Source organism: Cupressus sempervirens, chromosome 7 (genome assembly GCF_028749045.1).
Source record: "Cupressus sempervirens isolate cs-2001-9-10 chromosome 7, ASM2874904v1, whole genome shotgun sequence".
Lineage (NCBI taxonomy): Eukaryota > Viridiplantae > Streptophyta > Pinopsida > Cupressales > Cupressaceae > Cupressus > Cupressus sempervirens.
The window spans coordinates 289,029,152-289,052,556 of record NC_143124.1 but is presented as its reverse complement, the minus strand read 5'-3'; the positions used below and the strand labels follow the sequence as shown (position 1 = coordinate 289,052,556).

Here is a 23,405-nt window from a genome sequence, read left to right as displayed (position 1 = left end):
TACCACGGCCTCTAATAGAAGACCTAGTCTTAGATACCATCCTACAACAATGCAAAGTACTATTACAATCACATATTGCAATAGACTAAGTTCAGTTCTATGTTTAGGTTTAAGAAAAATTTCCAATTTTGAAACTAAGTGTTGAAGTATGAAAAATATTCAAGTAACAGTTTAGGTTCTATTTCAGTTCACCTAGTTTCAAGTTTGAAAAGATACACTTAGTTCAAAGTTCTAGTTGTTCTAAAATACCTAGAGCTCCCAATGTAGAAACTTAAGCTTCGATAACAAATGTAATGCCCTGCCAAAGGATCCAAAGAATTAACCTAGAATTTTACTAAGTTTGGTAGCATTTTTTTTTCTAACATGAAAGTAAATACCACATATAACTCATGCAACATAACAGAAGCAATAGTAATGTCCATCTAAAAGTAAACATATCATACATAACAGATTACATTCTTTAAGATCTCTTAACATTGGATTACATCTAGAAACATCTAACATACATGAATCCATCTGGTACAAAAATCACATGAAATAATAATGATAAGTCCAATGTCTATTCATTACATTTCAAATACTCAATCATCCACTGTACATGTCACAGGGTATGACAAGCTCAAAGAATATACATACATAAAATAAGGTACATCATCCTATTCTAATCCATGATACATCAAAGTAAAGATAATCACATGATACACATGATACATCATAAAGATCAAACATAATAAACTAAATGCATGATTCCTCCCAACTGTTAATAGCATCATTAGACCATCATGGATCCTAGCCATCCCTTTGTGTGTAACATTCCAAATCACCGAAGGAATCATCGGTACTAACATAGTAGGAATATCACTCCTAACATATACAACATCATATGTAGAAAGTAATCTAACATGCAAATGTAAGCATAAGATAACATCATCTAACATATGCTAATCATCAATGAAAGGATACATATCCACCATCATGAAGAATGCATCAGCCATGATGTCTCAATGAATCTCAAATGATAAGAGTGGAAAATACACTACCACTCTACCGCGTGGTACCTAAGTGGTCCACTACCACCGTGCTGAGGAGATAATCTCAAGTCCCAAACAAGCTAACAAAATCACATAGCACAAATCTCATAAGTGTAGGAATCCTAAAAGTATACTAACTCAAGGGTTCCAAACACAAAATCTGACATCTAATCCCCAGAGGCACATAATGATGTGTAGGAACCTACTATGCAAGCGAGAAAGTGTCATCGCATTTATCACGTACAAGTTACCCTGGCAGTTAGCTAAACTCCATGGGTCCATACTGATCTCATGCGGCCACTAGTATCCTCTCATACTGATGAGGCATACTACGGAATGCAAGGCTGCAACCATGCATTCTCACTACTCCCATCCTAGCCTGTACAAGCACTCAAGGCATGGGCAAGAACAAAACACTTATATTTTTAGGTTCATTTAGTTAGTATTAGGTGTGAATGTTATCACTTATTAATCCAACTTACAATGAGTTACCCTGGCAGCCTCTTCGGGCCCCGACCCCCATTGCAAGCCACTTCCTATCACTACATGCAGATATCCTACCCTAGGCTCATGGAATCTTAAATTTCAAAATCACAAAAGATAATCCATAATAAAATCATCAAATATGCACAAAAGCATCAAATCTCCGTGAGCAAACATCCATAGAAAATCATGAATACAACATCTCTCTATTGGCAACTGAAGTATCACTAATAATCAAAGTATCCAATGGTTCTCAATAACCAAAATATATCTCAATCATACTGATCGAAGACTCCAAAAATGTTTGAGTCAAACATGATATCATCAAGAATAAATCCACATTTTAGTCCCATCATGGAACCTAGAAAATAACCAAGGATAACTAATCGATGATTTAAAATAATGGTTAAGTCAAGTATCTCATACATAAGAATCTCAACTATTACAATCAGTAATCACATCCAATACATAGAGCATTCCATCACATAACCATGGTTGGGTTTATAAAGATCAAGATTAAAACATCATGATAACATCACAATCATGTAACTCCCAAGCCTCTGGTAGACATCCTATAATTGGTCAACACTAGTCAACCCAAAACCCAAAACAATAGCATAAGAATACACAATGCAAACACATGTTTCGGTTTTGCTATGTTTACAACTTAAATTTAAATGCAAAAGTCTCATTTTATGTTTCCAAGTTTAGAGAAAGTATTGGAGGAACATTTATACATTTTGAATGAATACAAATTTTCTTTAAAATCCATCTTTCAATTATAATTTTAATTCAAAACGTCCCCCACCAAACTAACACCAAACTAACAATTAAATTTCATATGAAACAATTAATTTAAACCATGAACCTTTGATATAAATCATTCATCAATTATACAATTATAAAACAAATTATTAATAATCATATTTACATATTATATACATACTTATATATATATATATTTATATTTAAATATATACATATAAATACATATATGAATATATAAACTATTTTAACATTAAACAAAAGCGAATTAACAAATTCGATTAATGCCAAAATTTCTAATAACAATTAAAATCGACTTCATACATATGGCAAATGTTTTAAACACATATATATAACATAACTGCCAATACATAGGACCCTGCAGTCGCAAGGCTTGTGACGTCAATGGTACCACATACCACTGCCGTCACAGGTACACTATGACCACAGTGGGGGCGCGGGTCTCACGCCCCCCCGACTTAATGCATAGTATGAATATAATCGCTTACGTGATTCCATTTGCGATTTGGTTTAAAATGTTTCTTAAAACGTTTTTCGCCCACGGGTATGTTATCCAATTTTTTAAGAAATATATGTTATATATATATATATATATGTAGAATTTAAAATATCATAGTATATGAACACACACACACACATACATACATACATACATACATACATACATATATAATTGCATATATATGTGTGTATGTATAATAAAATTGACAAAATATATATATAAACTTCAATTTTCAGAATTTCTCCATAAACCTTTCATCTCCAAAATTTCCAATAATTAATCTAATGGGTTTGAATATGAATCTCAACCCTAGCCCCGTGTTCTTTTCAGATCTATGCATATAAAATTCTCAAATAAATTAAACCACACATATTGAGAATGCATAAAAATATGAAATTCCTCAGAAGACATATGGAAGACATGAAGAAGATAGGGAATGCATGATGCAGAAATAGCATAAGTAAAATCACAAGAATCGATCCAAATTTTGATGCTAAATCGCTCTTCCTTAGAAAACCTGCAGAGCAAGCTCCTCCCTTCTTTAGAATTCTCGAGTCCTCCAATGCTCCAATTGCACTCCCAATGCTATGTCTAAGCCTCTAGGAATGCTTGAATATAAAGAGCTCTCAGGAAATATCTAGAATGCTTCTAGAAATAGCTAGAAGGTGTTACCAACTAAGCATGGGTCCTTTTCCAAACTTCTAGATGAGCCATAGGGTTGTAGACACAATGTGCTTAATTGATGCACTAACCCCCGTGTTGTTGACACAAGAGAAATGAAAATTGCGTTAACTCCCATGCAAGCTTATAACTCCAATTCACTTTTTATATAATTTTTATTTAAATATTTATAACTTTCATTTTAATTTTCATAAATTTTATTATTATTATTTATTTATTACTTTATTATTATTTTATTATTATTATTAATTTTAATTTTTTAATTTTCTTTTTATTTATTTCTTTTTCCTCAATTATTTCTCATTTAATTAAGTATAATCAAAATATCAAATAACATGATATTTTATATTAATTTCCTCAAATAATTAATTTATTAATTAATTCTATTTATTAAGACTTAATTAAGTCTATTTATTAAGACTTAATTAATAAAAAATTCACCATAGACCTCCAAGATAAAATATGAAAACCCATCATAGAGCAATTCACACAAAATTAGTCTAAAAGGTTAAAAAATCACGAATCATGTCATCAGACACATTTGGTGGGTAAAATATCCAAATACTTGTCCTACCTCACTAGGACAATTGGCTTAAAGCTTTGGGATTCGAACTTTAGAATTTATCTCCCTTCTCTTATCATTGAGATAGTATAATAGGGTACGCTCATCCTTGCAATTTAGGAAAGTTGATACCCAGTACCTGCAACCTATAGAAAAACCATGCATGTACATACAATATATATAATGCTAAGCTAAATAGACAATGGTAGGAAGTGGTGGATCACATAGATCTCAACTAAGTAGGTGACTACAACTCCCTTCCTTAACCACATCTAAAATGCCATACAATAAGAAAACATGCACACCATACACATGCAAGTATGGGTTAAGTATCCATAATAAAACACATGAGATAATAAACCATCCAACTAATCATCAATAATAATTGAAAACAATATAATGATCATCATGTATGCATGAAATGTAAAGTCTAAATGATCTCATCACATAACCACTGAATCCATAACATAATGTATGGTAGTCTCAAAACAATACCACTAATCCATCAAAATAAAACTAGTCCATCATAGTCTCATAATAATAGCAATAATATGTCCAGAAAAGATGTGAACGAGGGTAGGCACTACATATCAATTCCTACTCATGTAAGTGATCTTTCCAACATTTATCAATTTGTAATTGTATGAGAATACATAGAACATGATATATTAAACCAAAAATGGAACATTCATCTTAATTCACAATTTTTTCAAAGTTGCATACTAAATCCCTTAAATAAAGAAAGGTAGAAAATGTTTATTTATTTAATACACTAATAATTACTTCTTGTAAACATAGAAAAGCTTATATTGTCCATATGTAAAATTATGGCACTAATTTATTGAACCCAACAATGTAAATGCACCAACACATATAGTTTAATTCATTGAGAACTTCTACCACATTATTTGACAGTTATTTAATTCTCTATCTACAACAATACTAGATGTGCATTATATACACACATAAACAAGCTACATCACTAGAAAAACACATCACAAGGTTTAGGGATGGTTAAATGTCAATCTCATCTAGGTTTGAAGTCCACTATACCACATAAATAACTAAAATCCATATACACAAGCATAATCCATGATCAATAGTCCAAAATAAATAATACATGATCCATGCCTCACATGATAAGAGGTCATCCATACAAAACCAGGTCATATATCCCTTATTTATGTAAGGTGGCTAGCCTCCAAGAAATAGACACCACACACATAGGTAGGTAGTGTATAATAGCTGCATACAGCCTCACATACCCCCATCCTCAAGAGTTCCCTATGTCTTCTTCCTCATATACACTCATCAAGTTCATCTCCACCATCCATGATGAGGAATCACATTACAACACAAGACCAACATTCAAAAAAACCAAAGAAACTAGTTTATCCACTAAAGATTTTTGATAAGAGAAGTTAAATAATATATTTCAACAATAATAAAATAAGAAAAATTGAATGTATTGCAATAATAAGCTAAGTGAAAAATGAAGATAAAAGGTTGTGGATAAACTATCAAAGGAAAAATAAATAAGCTTATTGGTTTACACAATAGAAAAATCATAATTTTCACATTACATCATTGTGTGACTATATCTAGCCACCTCATGAGGAAGGAGGGAACAACATCTAGCTAATGTAGTAGCCTTTCATGTGGTCACTCTAGGTGTACTAACCAAATGGCATGGGGTGTTCACCTTGGAAACCCCTCGCATTGACTGGTATAGACTAAGCATTTCGACTCACCTAGCATGACCATACACCAAGTGGAGAAACCAAACTCTTATCATATGTCACATGGTAGTGTTCCCTATGAAGAAAGCACATGCAAGACACACTTTGCATAGCAATCTTATGTAAGCATCACCATAGCGAGAGGTATACATGGCTAGGGTCCACCCATATGCACTTTTGTGTGTACATAACTGAGCATCCATGGGCACCCCTCCACAAAATTCAAGCATCTCCCATATCCTCTACATCAAGTGGGAAACTAAAACATACAAAAATAATAGCACCTTCATGTAACTATGTACATGGCATTGTGCTCTTGAGCTCAACTCGCTACCATCGACAACATAACATCATCACTCCATATTAGTTTAAGCCATCAGTAGAGTGTGGTATCATACCTATTACATCATGTCATAACATGTGCAAGAATGGTATCTATCACAACATGGGAAATCCTCCCTCCACATATTGGATCTCATTGGAAAATATACATAAATCTATCTAAGGAATCTCATTGAGTACTGGTATTTTATTTTAAACTGTGGGAATTTGTAACAATATTATCCTTTGTAAACATCGTTAAAGGTGGTAATTAGTAGGGTTACAACCAAGAAATAGCACATACCAGGTATGACTTCTACATACTTATGTACAAACATAATTTCCAATAACATTTTTTTAAAATTCACATGGGCACACATGACAATTTCTAGTTTTACAAAACACTTAACACAAATGGTAGTTTTGGTGTAATCACATGAATGAGAGAACACAAGATGACATAAGTCATGGCTTCACATGGGTTACTTACATATATTAAATGAAGGTATGACATATTTTATTGCTTCATGAACCCATAAGCTTACATCTACATTACCACATATAATATTAGCATTAACCACAATGCTCATCTAATCCTCCCTAGATGAGGATATCAGACATTATCTATAGCCACATAAGATATTACCACAACATTAAAATTTTGTTAATACAAGAATATGTTAGATCATGATCATTACTACATGCAAACATTTTTACTTCATAATGGATCTTTTATCCATTTCATTATCTAAGCTACAAGTTTACTCCTTAATCCACAATAATCTCACAATCTCTAGTTTTACCTTAAACAACACACAATCACTTCTCACTAACACAATCTATATCCAAATATATAAAGGTGTGATATTTGAAAATATACATCATAAGGAACATCCATTAGGTTTTTGCAACTCATAGTTTATGTTTTGAACTATTTCTAAGGTGTATTATAAGCATTCTCTTAACAACATAAAATGGTATCCATAGAAAATTGACTTATTACATACACACTTTATATGTAGAGATTGTAGGAGTCCTAACAATGTATGTTACAAAAAAATTTCAAAGGTGATCATATCCCTTAAAAATTAAAATGGCATATTTGGTTTTATTCTCTCTGTTTGTCCTATTATTCTCATGCTTAGAAAAGAACATCAATAGTAGTTAGCAATTTTAAAATAATATCCATCAAAATTTCCAACTATGTGCCCTATGACGATGGTTTACTATAGTCTCTATGGTTTGGTCTACCTCTTATGTAGTTTGTGTTATGTCAATACTATTTGTTCAATCATATCAAGTTCTTTTGTACTTTTCAAAAGCATCTAACTAAATCATCTTCTTTTACTATGTTTACTCCTTAAAAATATTTATAGGTCTCTAATCTTTTTGATGTAGGTTAACCTTCCCATTACTAGCTACTAGTTTAAGATAATAGTCCTTTATATTTTGTGTATAGTAAGTATCTTGAATCTTAATCATCCAATTATAACATTGCAACTTATTGTGACAATTCTTTAAAAAATTACTTTAATAAATAATCTTAACCAATCACTTTCAATAGTTACTTCTTACTAAAGAACTCTTCGTGATACTAAAAAAACTTGATATCTAAACATTTATTTATATAAAATTATGTCAAATTAAATCACTAATATCATGCTATCATGGTCGAGCCAAAATAAAGATATTATCCATTGAATCTATAACGTCAATTGATTTAGATAATCTAAGATATGATCTCAAAACCCCTTAGATAAAATTAGCTATAGTGTTCATCAATTAATAAGCCTTCTTAAAACATTATATGACATTAAATTTAATAGGATCCAATCCAAAGATAGATTTTAAAGAATGACTTAAAAATTATTTAACAAAATATAATAATAAATAAAATGCCTCATGTAAAATATCATATTTAATAGATTGTGACCCTAATTAAAAAACCCTCTTGCTTAAATTGTAACACAATATCAATAACTCTCTTACCTACCTCAAAACTAGCACAAGGGTAAAAGTAATCTCTTCATAAGTAATAAAATTAATTATTTATAGCCAATAAATTTCATAATCAAAGTAAGATAATAATTTACTAAAGCTCAAAATTTAGTCTAAACTAATAAACTATCTTTCCATTTTAATAACTTAATATCTAAATGGATTCCATTACCTTATCCTTTGCAATATATAAATATTATAATTGCATTTCACTTTTTGATTACCTTACTTTAATTTTTTTATATGTTATATAAAAATGATTTAATGATTTATCTATCTATCTATCTATGTGTGTGTGTGTGTGTGTGTGTGTGTGTGAGTGATTTCCTATATAAATTTTCCTATATTTTCATAAACTATGAGAATAGAAACTTTTATTTTTGATTATTTTATATATATATATATATATATATATATATATATATCACTCTTCTATTTTTGTGAACAAATTAAAATAAACTTTCCTCCCTTATAAAACCAAAAAATCTCATTCTATCATAGCAATTTCTACTTTTTAACTATATAATCAAAGATAATTTTATACACAAAATCTTCATTTCAAGTAATGCTAAAATTATGACTTATTAAATATTTAGATTTACAAAAACTTTCCTCTTATGCACCATTATTTTATTTCACAAAAGAAAGATAGTATAAATGAAATAGTTATAATAATATCTTAATTATTTTTCTTTCAAATAGATTGAATTGTCTTATTTTTGCATTAAGTTTTCTTTAAAAGCAATTGTACATTTTTATACAAAAGAATTAGTGACCACCATCTTTATGACAACCTCACATTTTTAATTTAATAATCCATGTTGGCTTATCATCTTCTTGTATTACTATTTGTATACTTTATCATGTACACTTAATTTCTCTTCTATTTGGAAGGAAATTCATATTTAATGTTAAAAAAAAACTAAAAATATGTTGTACATTTAAATAGTTGAGAGTTTGCAAATCAGTGTCACATTTAACATCTTTATCTTGCACAAAAATATCTTATTAAATCTCTTATTTCATGTCTTTGTCAAATATGAGGTTATGCTTTAAGCATTTAGAATCTGGGTTGGTTCAAGAATGTCATTTAATTTTCTAAGTTATTTATATCAAACAAAAAGGCTAGCTTCTAGGTTTTGCTAGAGTATAATTATGATTTGTATTACTCTTGTATGATGCATAATTTAAGAGATGGGGTAAAGAGGTATTGCTAATTCAATTGGATGACCATCTAAATATCTGTGATACCCAATTAGTAAAGTACTATGCATTAATTTGTTGCTGGTGATAAATTTGTTTGTGTTGATGGATAGAGGATTTGCATTTGAAAACTTTATAATCTTATCTCACATACCCCAAGGACAACTATTTATTAGCTATCTAATTTTATCTAAACTAGCGTTCCTTATTATACTATATCTGGGTTGATTCAAGAATGTCATTTAATTTTTTGAGTTATTTATACCAAACAAAAAGGCTAGCTTCTAGGCTTGCTAGAGTATAATTATGATTTGTATTACTCTTGTATGATGCATAATTTAAGAGATGGGGTAAAGAGGTATTGTCAATTCAATTGGATGACCATCTAAATATCTATGATACCTAATTAGTAAAGTACTATGCATTAATTTGTTGCCAATGATAAAATTGTTTATGTTGATGGATAGTGGATTTGCATTTGAAAACTCAGTAATCTTATCTCACATACCCCAAGGGAAATTATTTATTAGTTGTCTTATACACACACACACACACACACAAAACCTAACCCTAACCTTTGTATCCGTCCTCTACATGTGTGCCCAATGTATTATTATTTGTTTTGTTTTTAAACTCTATTCTACTTATGCAGGAATGGATGGAGTGGGGAAGCTTCAAAGAGGACTCCATTTTGTTGGGGTTTTGAAATCTACAAAGGCATCAATAGGAAAAATCATGATGTCAAAAAATAATGATAGGATTATATTTAGATTTCACATATTGAAGTAAAAAGCAAAATACAATTCTATTAGCGAGAAAGAGAGGAGATTACAGACATGAGGGGATAATCCCCTAGATGAGAGGAGCTTGATGGATATGCAAATCATTAGATAGAGTTTGAGTGACAAAAAAGGAAGAGGAGACAAGGGTTAAAATAATAACTCATGACTGATCTTCCTGTGAATAGTTGAATGATAGTACTATCATCTTTGTAGAGGAAGAAGAAGCCATGGAGTGGAACAAGTATTGCTAAATATGATAGCTAACATGGTAATCTAATGGAAAAGGAAATTTGCATGAAATTGTGCTCTATAACCTAGAAATAACATCAAGTGGGGACTCAAAACTCCTTTAATTTCCTCAAGCCCATATGAGCACTAACATTTTAAAGGAATATTGGATGTAGAGGATCAAATTGTAAGGAACATAGAGTATATATCAATTTATAGCATGTCAATAACTAGTTCCAATTATAAAATTGCACTGCACTAATTTTCATGATTGGATAATAACCAGTGGAGAGGACATTTGACAAATCACAATGAAGTGAGGATAGAAATTAGAATTTGACACCAAAATAACTAAGTATTTTCATATTCTCTCTTACTTCTTTTGATCCTTAACTAAATCTATATTTAAGGACTCCTCATAATGAACACAGTGCCAAAAAAATTTGTAGTTCACCATGTGGTTAGTTTATATCCACATCAATAGCATGGACTCCAATAGAATAGGATAAATCATATGAACTTCAGAATCTAAAAACAATATTAAAAAAAATAAAAATTAAAAGAGAGGAACAAAGGAGAATAGAATTTATATGTATAATACATGGCAAGAAAAATATGAATAGGATTTCATACGTATACATATAAAACACTTAGGCCACCATACATCTCTTTTATACCATATTCAATGTCTTTATTACATCACATAGCATTGAATTATTTACATCATCTTTTATTTAGATGTTAGGAGTTTACCGAGTGATCATTAAATTACAAAAGACATAGAAGCTCCAAAAGGTGGTATGACCCATATCAAACATGGTAGCATCCAAAAGGTGGCCAAGGAGAGGAAGTTGTGTGGTTAGTGGAATTAGGACAGTAATGTGTCCCCCCCTTTGGTGGCCCTTCTTAGGTGACTAAAAGTGTGTGAAGGAAGGAGAGGGTGGGGATCACATGGTATACTGAAAGAGGAGGTCAATTTTTTTGCATATTATATTATAGTCTTAGGTTTTATAGGTGTCTATGTTTAACATAAGTGTGTGTGTGTGTGTGTGTGTGTGTGTGTGTGTGTGTGTGTGTGTAGTCTATTTAGAGAATCTTAGGAATATTCTATGGATTATTTTAATGGAATTTAAACTATATAAATATTTGTGTAGTCAACACACCATGTTCTTATTCTTTGGATCAACAAATCCTTCAATTTTTTCAATGTAAACCTCCTCTTCTAGTATACCATTCAAAAATTTTGACTTTACATCCATTTGATAAACTTTGAATCCTTTATAAGAGTAAGAAAGTAGAGTTCTTACTTCTTCCAATCTTGCATCTGGGGAAAATTTCTCTCCATATAAAATGCCCTCTTATTGTGCATATCCTTGGAAAACTAGTCTTCCATAATTCCTTGTTACTTCACTATTCTCATCTAACTTAATTCTGTATACCCACTTGCTTTCAATAACATTCTTGTTTTCTTGTTTGTGTACCAATGTCCAAGATTTTTTCTTCCCAATCTAATCAATATCTTCACTCATGGCTTGGATCAAGTCTTCATTCTCTAATGCATCCTTTACTAATTTAGGTTGATGTATGCTTAGCAAGAATGTTGCATTTCTTAACCTATTCATTGTCATTGGTCCATCCTCTTTATCTGCAATGATTTGTTCAGCAAGGTGATGTATTTTGATATATTTTGATAATCTTGGCTCTTTTCTTCTTTCTTCAATAGATTGTTCATGAAGTTAAATCTTAGGTTTAGTTGAGACTCAAAATTAAAGCCACTGTTGGGACCCAAAATTGAAGCCATGATTTTTAGTACCATCCTAAAAATTGAGCCCTATAAACAAAATTTAATGCATGAGTACCCAACTATCCATTTGCAGCCTAATAGGTGTTTAATGGTTCTAAGACCTTGCATTTAGTATATCCACTCATCCCATGAAGATAAACTACCATTTTGAGTCATTTTGTGAAGTCTTGTTTTGAGCAATGTTCAAATATGTATTTTTGCCTAAGTGTCAAATAGTGACAGGAGGCCTAGTTTGTAATTGAATATTTCACACTTAGTAATGTTTTAGGACTCACCACTTTGGTAATATTTAGTAAACATACCAAAGAGCCTATATTTTATATTTCAAGTCATTTTGATATGTTTTGACTATGTTTTGAATCCCTCAAAGTCGATTGTTTACTATTGTCATGCTGATGTAAATTGTTCAAAATTCTAGGAGGCCCTATTTGACCAATTATAACTTTGACCCAGTTGAAGGAAATAAGAAAATTCCTTTTTCATTAATTCCTAGAGGTCAAAGAATTATTATGTTTTAGGTTTGATTTTATGAGAAATCTGTTTGATCAATTTTTGAACTCAATTCCATATGCAATTTGTTAAGTTTTACTAGCATCATTAAATGTAGATTGATCAGTACCCCTGTTCATGATGTCATAACTTTTAATCCATGATAGGTCAAACCAAATGGATTATAAAAAAAATTTCTACTCTAAAAATACTCTAAGTGTGATAGTTTTCAAGTCTTGATGAATCTGTTTGTGAAATTTGTTTTTCTGCTAGGATTCCTAGTTCTAGAATTCCAAGTAGCCCACTTTTACGATTCACTGAATTTTCCCAATCATTCATCATGATACCAAATAATAGATTCATATTCTCCTTGTTACAATAAACCAATACCCCATTTTTTGTACACTCAACTATTTTTTTGACATTTATTCGAGGCCAAAACTGAATGCATTTTTTGGTTTTCTAACATGTTTACTTGTAGGTAGTTCTAAGAGGGAAAATTTGATGGTCAATATCATTTGACCTAAGTGTCTTCATGACATAAGATCTAATAGGCTAAGAGAATGTGGAATAAAGAATCAGTCTATAAAATTACACAACTTAGACAAGTGTTGTGGTTAGTTTTTAAGGCTAGTCAGAAGATCTCTTGGGATGAAATTGGTAGTTTGTAGGAAAGGTTTAAAATGAGGTTGAATCAGTGATGCAAATTGTTTTCAATTAGTGTCAAATTTTCATTGGATCAATTTTAGATTTTAGGTGTCTCAGTACAAAAATAAATTTAACTAGACCACTTCAGGGCCTTACTAAATTCATCAAATTATTAAACAGGGTGGAACCTTTTTGGTCAAAAGTATGTCATCAGAATATGCACTTATCATCAAATTTTGTTTACATAAGACACTATGGTCTTCTTCAAAGTTTTGAAAGGATTAGTAGAACCCAATGTTTTAAAGATAAAATTCAACATCACTAAAAGATGAGATTTTGGATATGTGTTTTAATGAGACCAGTGATCTCTTGTTATGGTGTTGATTGTGTAAGCAGTCAAGAGATTCAAGTAAAAAGTTCAAAAGTTAATAGTGTGAGGAGTAATAATACCTTATCTAAAAAATTAGTTTTTCCTTATTCAATTGAAAGTCAAGAGCCCTATCTTAGGAATTATTGTATAAAAACTATTGGGAATGGAAATGTGGAAGTGAAAACATGACTAACCTACCCCCAATTCTGAAATAGTTTCCCTCCCTAGAGATTCATTGGCTTTCTCACTTGCATTACATCATGGAAGTGTAACTCAATTTCATGGTGTAAGGTTTCTATTGGATACAATTGGTCAATTGTACGTTGTCTTTGATGTCACACAAATTTCATATCATTATTAGTCAGTATATGCCAAGCTCACTCAAGTAGTGAAGACAGTTCTCAATGTCTACCAAGCATTCCTATGTTTTCCTAGTGTAGAAGGTAGTGTCTATTGAATTCACTCCAATGTCAAAAGAAAAGTTGGAGAAAGTGAGTGTTAACCAAGCTCACTCTAGTAACAAAAGAAAGTTGGATGGAACTAGTGCTAACTAGGCTCACTCAGTTGCCAAAAGGATTTTCATAACTTTGCAGTGTTAATCGAGATTTTGTTGGTTAACAAAGGAAATTGTTTCAAAGTTAGTTTCTACTAAGAAAGGTTAGCTAAAGAAGGATTTTCTTATTTTTTGTATTAAGCTTAATTAATTTATCTATTGATTCTAGCCATCTAAATTGATAAATAATTATCATTCTAAGTTATATTTGAGCCGACTTGACAAAATGGAAGATATAAGTATAAGGTAAAGTTGTGATTTCAATGTGTGGAAGTGAATGTGTGAATTGTGATGATGTGATTGAAGATATATTGATGAGTAGAGGAAGTGAATTTGAAAGATAAGTAGAATATCCTTGTGGAGCAGCAAAGCCATATTCAATCAAGAAGGATTAAGTACAAGTCATAATAGAGATCTAAAATTAGAAAATTAGTTACATTCAAATCAAGGAATCTATTATCACTCTCTAACCATTGAAGTAGTGATCTAATCTCCTAAAAGAGTTGGCTTAAAAACTATTTGCAAATCCTCTAACAAGGTGGCAACTCCATTGAATTATTCTCAAAACCTCTAACAAGGCCACTCTTAATAGGGTGATTAAATCCTTTAATAGTTTCACAACTAATAGTTTTTTTTTTAATCATTAATAGGTTTGGCTCCTAATAGGGCTCACTTCAAAAGAGTGAAAATCAGTAACTAGTTGCTATTGTGGTTTTTTACAAATTGGGTTTCTATATTAAATCTTGGTGTCAAATATGTTGATGCTATTTCCTTTATGTGTCTGTAACTAAGTTAAAGTAATGGTAATCATAGATAACATGTAATGATTTATGTGTTAATCATTTACAGAGCTAATCCATTTATTATTGAGTTACAACATTTTATGTGTTTACCAAGCTTCAACAGTATTCAAGTATCAATTTGCATTTTGTACTGACATCTAAGAGATCTAGGATTTATTTTTGTAGTAACTAATTCACCCCTCCCCACTTAGTTACTTCTCTTATATTTTAAACAATTGGTTTCAGAGATTTTGGTGCTTATAGAGAAGATTTCAAGGACCTAAGCTAAAGATCAGGATGTCTTACAAAAGAGAAATTCCCAAGCTAAACATAGACAATTTTGTAGCATGGCAAGGACTTATGAGATTACATATGGCTACCATAAGTGACTCAACTTACAATTTTCTTGATGTTGAACATAAGACTCTCATTGGAAGATTATCAATTGAAGACATTGCTAAAAATAAGAATCATAATATCATGATGACTGACATTGCATCTGCTCTCAGTTGTGTTGAATTTGATGAGGTAAAATATTGCAAAACTACTTTTCAAATGTGGACCAAACTAAAAGATATCTATGGAGGACATGAAAATGTAAGAAGAGCCAAAGAAAAAATCCTTAGAGGACAATTTGATCAAATGAAAAACATTGAAAAATATGTGGAAAGGATCAAGGCTAGTGTAAGTTTAATCAAAGCAACTAGAGAAGACATCGAGGAGGAAACTATTGTAATTAAAGTGCTTAGAACTCTTTTTACTATTTATGCAATTATACTATCTTCTATTCAAGAAATGAGATGTGATCCAAATAATAAAATAGAGTTGGATGCTCTAGTTGGAAGATCAATAGCTTTTGAATTAGACAATTATGATAACTATGTTCCTGCTTCAAAGAATATTGAATCTACATTTAAAGCTAAACTTCCACTCAAAGAAAAGGGTAAAACGTCAAAATCTAGTCAATCAGGAAGTGAAGAAGATGGACCATCAAAAGAAAGTTCAAATAGTGATCTTGAAATTGTTGAACCCTTGCTTGCAAGAAAGCATTCTGAAGGAAGAGGAAAGTACAAAGGTAAGGTTCTTCTAATCTACTTTTCTTGTGAAGAAATTTGTCACATTGTTGCTAGGAATCCAAACAAGGAAATCAAGGATGAAAGGAAAAGCATCAAGAATAAAGGCAAGAAGGACTCCAAGAACTACAAGAGCTTTAAGGAAAAAGGTAAGAAATCTTGTTTTATGGCCAAAGATTCTAATAACAGTGAAGATGAAATGGTATATATAGCTATGAAAGATGAATCTAATGATGAAGGACATAAGATGGCACTTGTCACTCATGTTGACAGTGGCTGCTCACATCATATGATTGGTGACAAAAAAAAATTGTGCATATGGAATATTGTGATGGAGGTAATGTAAGATTTGGAAACAATGAACCTTGTAGTTCGTAATAGGAAAAGGATGTATCTTGTTAACTAAAGAAATTGTATGTGACAATTCTTATTGGGTAGAAGGACTAAAGCATAATCTACTGAGTGGGGCACAACTAAATAACATTGGATTTCAGGTAGAATTCATGAATGGATAGGCTAAACTGCTAAATGGGAAAGGAAATCTAGTTGGATCTAGCAAGAAAATAAAAGGTAATATATTTTTTCTTGATCTCAATGATTGTTCATGTTTCATTGTTCAAGTAGAGGAAAGTTGGTTCTAGCACAAGAGGCTATGTCATGTGAATTTTAACAATCTGGTTAAGATAAGAAAACATAGAAGAGTAAGAGGTATTCCTAGTTTAAAGAATCCTAACATGGGTCTATTTAAGAATTTCCAAATTGGTAAAATGATAAAGACAAGCTTCAAGAGCAAAGAGTATCAATTAGAAGAAGTATTGGAAATTGTTCATACAAACTTATGTAGACCTATTGGAATAGATAGTTATAGTGGAGAAAAGTTTTTCATTCTTTTTGTTGATGACTATTTTAGAATGATGATAGTAATGTACCTAAAAGAAAAATTAGAAGTCTTTCAAAAATTCAAGTGCTATTTGGCAAGAGTAGAAAAAGAAATTGGAAAGAAGTTGAAATTCTTAAGATGAGATAGAGGTGGTGAATTTATCTCCCATGAATTCAATAATTTTTGCATTGAAAGAGGAATCAAAAGACAAGTATTAGCTACTGGTACACCACAACATAATGGTATAGCAAAAAGGATGAATAGATCTATCATAGACTATGCAAGAACACTAATGATTGAAAAGAATGTTTCTCTTAAATACTGGAAGGAACATATCAGCACTACAATTCATACCTTGAATAGAGTTCAATTGAAGAAAGATTCAAACAAGACACCTTATCAACTATGGTATGGCTAATTACCTAATGTAAGTTATTTGAAAGTATTCAGTAGCAAATGTTATATATTGAAAGAATCTAGAAAAGGAAAATTTGATGCAAAAGGTGATGAAGGCATATTTTTAGGATACTCCTATAGAAGTAAAGCATATAGATGTTGGAATTTTTCTACTCACAAAATTATAGAAAGTGCACATGTCAGAATTGTTGAATTTGCATAAAAGAGTGAAAAAGAAAGCAACAAGGAACTTGAAGATTATAGAAGGTTTGTTTACTATGAACCTAATACTCTACCAAATCTATTCAAGAGAAAATAAGCTTCATCTCTCGAGTCCCTAGAAACCCCAAAAGCTACTGAGTTGTAGATAGTACAACTCAAGTTGCAAGGACTCGAGTCACAATAAGAGGCTACTGAGCTAGTTCAAGTTGAGCCTAATGGACCTGAATCACAAAAAGAAGGACCCAAGTTTGAAACTAAAATTCAAGAATAATATGGTGGAACTCATTCATAGACCAAGGAGCCTTTGTTAGCAAGATATGTTAGAAGACATCATGCACCTGACAAGATCATTGGAGATAAATAAAATTGAACAATGACAAGAAGCAAATTAAAAGGTACATGTTTACTTGCTAAATTTGAGCCTAGAAGTGTTAAAGATGCTCTACAAAATTAAATTTGGATTAAAGAAATGAATGAAGAGATAGAAAAAATAGAAAAGAACAAAACTTGGACTCTTGTTGCTAGACCCATGGATAAAAATGTCATTGGCACAAAATGGGTAGTTAGAAATAAGTTGAATGAATATGGAAAGGTATCAAGAAAAAAAGAAAGATTAGTATGAAAAGGTTATTCTCAAGAAGAAGGTATTGAATATGGTGAGACTTTTTCTCCTATGGCAAGACTAGAAGTTGTTAGAACTTTACTAGCATATGCAACACATAGAGGGTTCAAAGTATTGTAAATGGATGCCAAATCTACATTCTCGAATGGAATTCTTGATGAGGAAGTTTACATTGAGCAACTAGAGGGTTTTATAGATCCTAGAAAAAGTGACATGGTTTGCAAACTACATAAAGCATTATATGGTCTCAGACAAGCCCCTAGAGCTTGGTATGAAAGGCTACATAATTACTTCGTACAAATTGGTTTTCAAAGGACTAATTATAAGAGTAGTATATATATCAAGGAAGGACCAGATAAGAAGATTTTGTTGGCAGAAGTATTTGCTGATGATACTTTATTTGTAGGAAATGATGACTTATGCAAAGCATTCTTAGAAGAAATGAGTAAAGAATTTGAGATATCCATGTTTGGTAAGATAAAATTCTTTGTTGGATCACAGATACAATAGAACAAGAATGGTATTTACCTCACTCAATCTAAGTATATCAAGGAGATATTGAAGAAATTTGGAATGGAAGATTCAAGACTAGTTTGAACACCTATGTCTATTGGACATAACCTTTCCAAAAATGATGATTCCAAAGAAGTAGATAAGACCACATATAAATCAATGATTGTAAAATTGTAGTAAGTAGTATACACAAGGGCTGATATTGCTCTAGCAGTTGGAATAGTGGTAAGATTCTTAGCAAATCCTAAGGAAAGTCACATGATGGAGATCAACAGAATCATGAGGTATCTAAAAGGTACTAAAGACTATGGTTTATGGTACAAACTTGGAGGCAATTTGGACTTGAAAGTATTTACTAATGCTAATTGGGTAGGAAGTCTTGATGATAGAAAAAGCACTATTGGTGGATTATTCTTTCTTGGTAAAAGACTAGTATCTTGGACAAGAAAGAAGAAAAATTGGACATCTCAATCCACAGTAGAGGAAGAATATGTAGCAGTAGCAGTCAATTGTTCTAATATTGTTTGGTTCAAACAACTGTTGGAAGGAATGAAGGTAGAAATCAAAGATCTAGTTGTCATATATTATGATAACACCAGTGCAATCAATATATCAATGAATCCAGTAGTGCACTCCAAAACAAACCATATTGCTATAAAATATCACTTCTTAAGAGAATTATTGCAAGATAAAGAAGTTAGATTGGAATATGTGATTACAAAGGAATAGATTGTAGAAATATTCACCAATCCATTACATAAGCATGCATTTTTGTATCTAAGAGGTAAGCTAGGGGTTATTCCCCTATTTTAAATTCACTAAATGAAGTTTAGTGAATGCATCAACCAAAACCTATTGAAGATCAATTAGTTGGTGCAAAATTAGTAAGGATATATTGTAGATGAATTAGATTTAAGGTACATTGGTATTTACAAAGTTATTGTCTTTGGCATGTGTTTTCAAAGAGGAAGATGTTTACTATCATATCTCTAAGAAATTTTTGGAACTAGAATAAAGTTAGAAATTAGAGAGGGAGAAGTCTCCCAAAGAATAATTATGCTAAAAGAGGTAGAATGTTATGAATGGACTTAGTAGCAGCCATTGATGATAAAATCCAATGAAAGTAAGAGCTCATACAGATAGAGGAAGTTCTCAAGTGTAAAATATAAAATTTCATTATGATATGACATGTGTATCCATCAATGTCAAAGAGGGAGATTGTTGGATACAATTGGTTAATTGTGTGTTGTCTTTGATGTTACACAAATTTCATATCATTATCAGTTAGTATATGCCAAGATCACTCAGGCATTGAAGACAGTTCTCAGTGTCTACTAAGTGTTCTTATGTTTGCCTAGTTCAGAAGGCAGTGTCTACCAAGTTCACTCAAGCATTGAAAAAAAGGTTGTAGAAAGCGAGTGTTAACCAAGCTCACATGGGTAACAAAGGAAAGTTGGATGGAACCAATGTTGACTAAACTCACCTGGTTGCCAAAAGGGTTTTTGTAAGTTTACATTGTTAACCAAGATTCTATTGGTTAATGAAGGAAATCATTTCATAGTTAGTTTCTTCCAAGCTAGGTCAGCTAAAAAAAGATTTTCTTATTTTGTTGTATTAAGCTTAATTGATTTATCTATTGATTCCAGATGACTAAGGTGTTGAATATTGATTATTCTAAGTTGAATTTGAACCAACTTGACAAAGTGGAAGATATAAGTATAAGGTCGAGTTATGATTTCAAAGTGTGGAAGTGAATGTGAAAATTTTGATGATGTGATTGAAGATCTATTGATTAGCAAAAAAGTGAATTTGAAGGATAAGAAGAATATCCTTGTTGAGTAGAAAAAACATATTCAATCAAGAAGGATCAAGTAAAAGTTAGAATAGAGATATAAAATCAGCAAATTAGTTTCATTCAAATTAGGTCATCTCATTGTCACTCTCTAACCATTGTAGCAATGATCTAAATCTCCTAATAGAGTTGGCTTAACAACTATTTGTAAATCCTCTAACAAGGTGGCAATTCCACTGAATTGTTCTCAAGACCTCTAACAAGGCCACTCCTAATAAGGTGATTAAATATTTTAATAGGTTCATACCTAACAGTGTATTTTGTAACCTTTGACAAGGTTGGCTCCTAACAGGGCTCACTTTAGAAGAGTGAAAATAAGTAACTAGTTGCTATTGGTGGTTTTCCCAAATTAGGTTTCCACATTAAATCCTACTGTAAAATGTGTTCATGCTACTTTCTTTATGTGCTTGCAACTAAGTTAAAGTAATGGTAATCACAAATAACATCTAATTATTTATGTTTTAATCATTTATTGAGCTAATCCAGTTATTAGTAAGTTACAACATTCTATGTGTTTATCGAGCTTCAACAGTATTTAGTTATATGTTCACATTTTTTACTAACATCTAATGGATCTGAGATTTATTTTTGTAGCAACTGATTTACCCCTCCCCTCTCAATTAATCCTCTTATATTTCCAACAAGTTTCATCATGATTCTATCCATTGCAAGTGAAAAACGGCTAATGATAAAAATTTGGCAACTTGGATGTCATTCACCTTATGTTAATCACATTTGAAACCCCTAGGTTAGAGCCATGAGAAATTTTCTTTTTCCACCCCTTATTACTTATGCACTACAAGCTGGCATGAGTAAATGAAGAATTTTTTTAAATGAATTTAAACATCCCTAAAACTCATATTGGTTTCATGATTTGAACAAGGTTTTTCATCCTTCATGATTAATGCACTTAGCTTGTTACACAGTTATCAAATGAGCATATGTTGGTTGGAAACTTGCCAAGGCTACATGGTGGAAATCATTTTGCTAGAAGTCACAGATAAGGAGGTTTCTCCAAGTGGCATTATTAGGGAAAGAAATCCTCTTCAATGTGTGATATGTGGGAAAAGAAATCTTGTATACAAAAAGATGAAAGCCATGGTTGCTAAGGAATGGAGAACACTTCACCAAAGCTCACTCAAAATTCTACTTTATCTAGCATGCCATTGAACCCTATAGCAAGTTTTCTTTTTTACTCTTTAGTATTTACAAAAAGAATGATGTTGTTTTAAATGATGAACTTTAAACAATTACATATAAAAATCATATGTTTTGTTACCAAAGCATGGCCAGATTAGATTTAGAAATGAACGGAGTGGTTCTTTATTCAAATGAAAGTTATCATGTTTGATTGTGCTTGGGCAGTATCAGGTGGTCATTGAAAGGCATAGGTTATGATTTAGATGGAATCTTGTTGCACACAATAGGCACTAGTCTGTGGAAGGCACCCTTGCAAATTTTAGACCCTCTATGATATTTTGGAGTTAGCAACACACCTACAAAATTGACAATTTTATAATTAAGAGAACACTAGCATGGGATCTACTAGCACACCCTATTTTCTAATCATAGATGTCTTACAAATTAGAACCAAGCTAGGCATCCATGATATGTTTCAAACTAGGTTTTATGCACTTGAGCATGGTTTTTCTCAAACTTGAATGCAAGTTCTTGTAAAATGGTGATATTTTCTCTTTTTTAAAACCTATTGCATCCTTGAGCTTTTTGAAATGAGGAGATGTGTATGTTAAAACACCAAGTGGTTTCTATGCGATTAGAAGGAGCCACTTGTAGCAAAAAGAAAAGATAACTAAAATTAGTTTAATCCCACATTGGGTGAGCTAGGAGAAATTTTTATGTTTGAATCCCTTTACATACAATATGCAGCTATGTTAAAGACATGAAACTTTTGAAAGCCTCAAGTTTGTGTGGTGGGGCCTGTAGATGGACAACTTGTTGGAGGAAGGATAGAAATTTAGAACAGACACATAGAATAATGTGATGACATTAGTAATGATGTGGAAATAATGTGGACCCAAGAACCAATTGCAAGGTGACACTTGGTATGAAGTTTGAGGTTAGAAATTATATGGTAGTTCCAAAATTAGTGCTACAGATCTCACCATGTAGTGAGATCCAACGGTAGGCACTTCCTCGAATTGTGAAGATGCATGAAAGTTAGAGAAAGTGGGAAAGTATCTTGCCACCACATAGTAGTGAGCTTGGGTCAATGGTGACATGGCAAGGTAGAACTTTGGAAAATTAGAGGATGACACATGGCAATGACATGGTAAGGGGTCAACAAGTGATAACATGGCATCATGAGCATGCGTAAGGGATCCAATAGGAGAGTAAAATGTAGTAGACTAGTGGACTAGTTAGAAGGTTCCATGTGGTGCCTAATGGTAGGTGATGAAGCAGATGACTAACCAATCATAGGCTAACATGTGTCAAGTTGGTCAAACTTGAGTTGACCCAAATGGAAAATAAAAGGGAAAAATCCAAAAGGTGCAAAAAAATATTTTTCAAAAAGGCTTTTCTCAAAAGCACATACAAAATGTTTTTAAATGAGAGAGGGCTATATTATAAAGTTTCAACTTTAGGGTTTTTTTAATTTTTGAATTAAAATTAGAAATAATATGTAGACCTATTAATTTGTCTAGGAGCCTATTTTTCAAATTGAGATTCTGGGCTTTTTCAATAAGTAGACATATCACTATAATATTCTGTTGGAACCAGGAGAGAATGAACTTTCCAATTTTGAAGTTTTTATTTTTTGCATAGGAAGCCATTGGTTTGAGTTATTTAGATTTTTATACCGGGTGCCTCTTTTTCAACCATTTTTTGCTATAATAGTTTAGATATGATCTTTGGCAAAATGGTTA

The 23,405-nt window shown here is 31.6% G+C and overlaps 1 pseudogene; it reads left to right on the top strand.

The window, feature by feature from the left end:
- Window positions 1–2,684: 2,684 nt before the first annotated feature.
- Window positions 2,685–23,405, top strand: part of LOC149546559 (septin and tuftelin-interacting protein 1 homolog 1 pseudogene) — a 148,684-nt pseudogene continuing 127,963 nt past the window's right edge.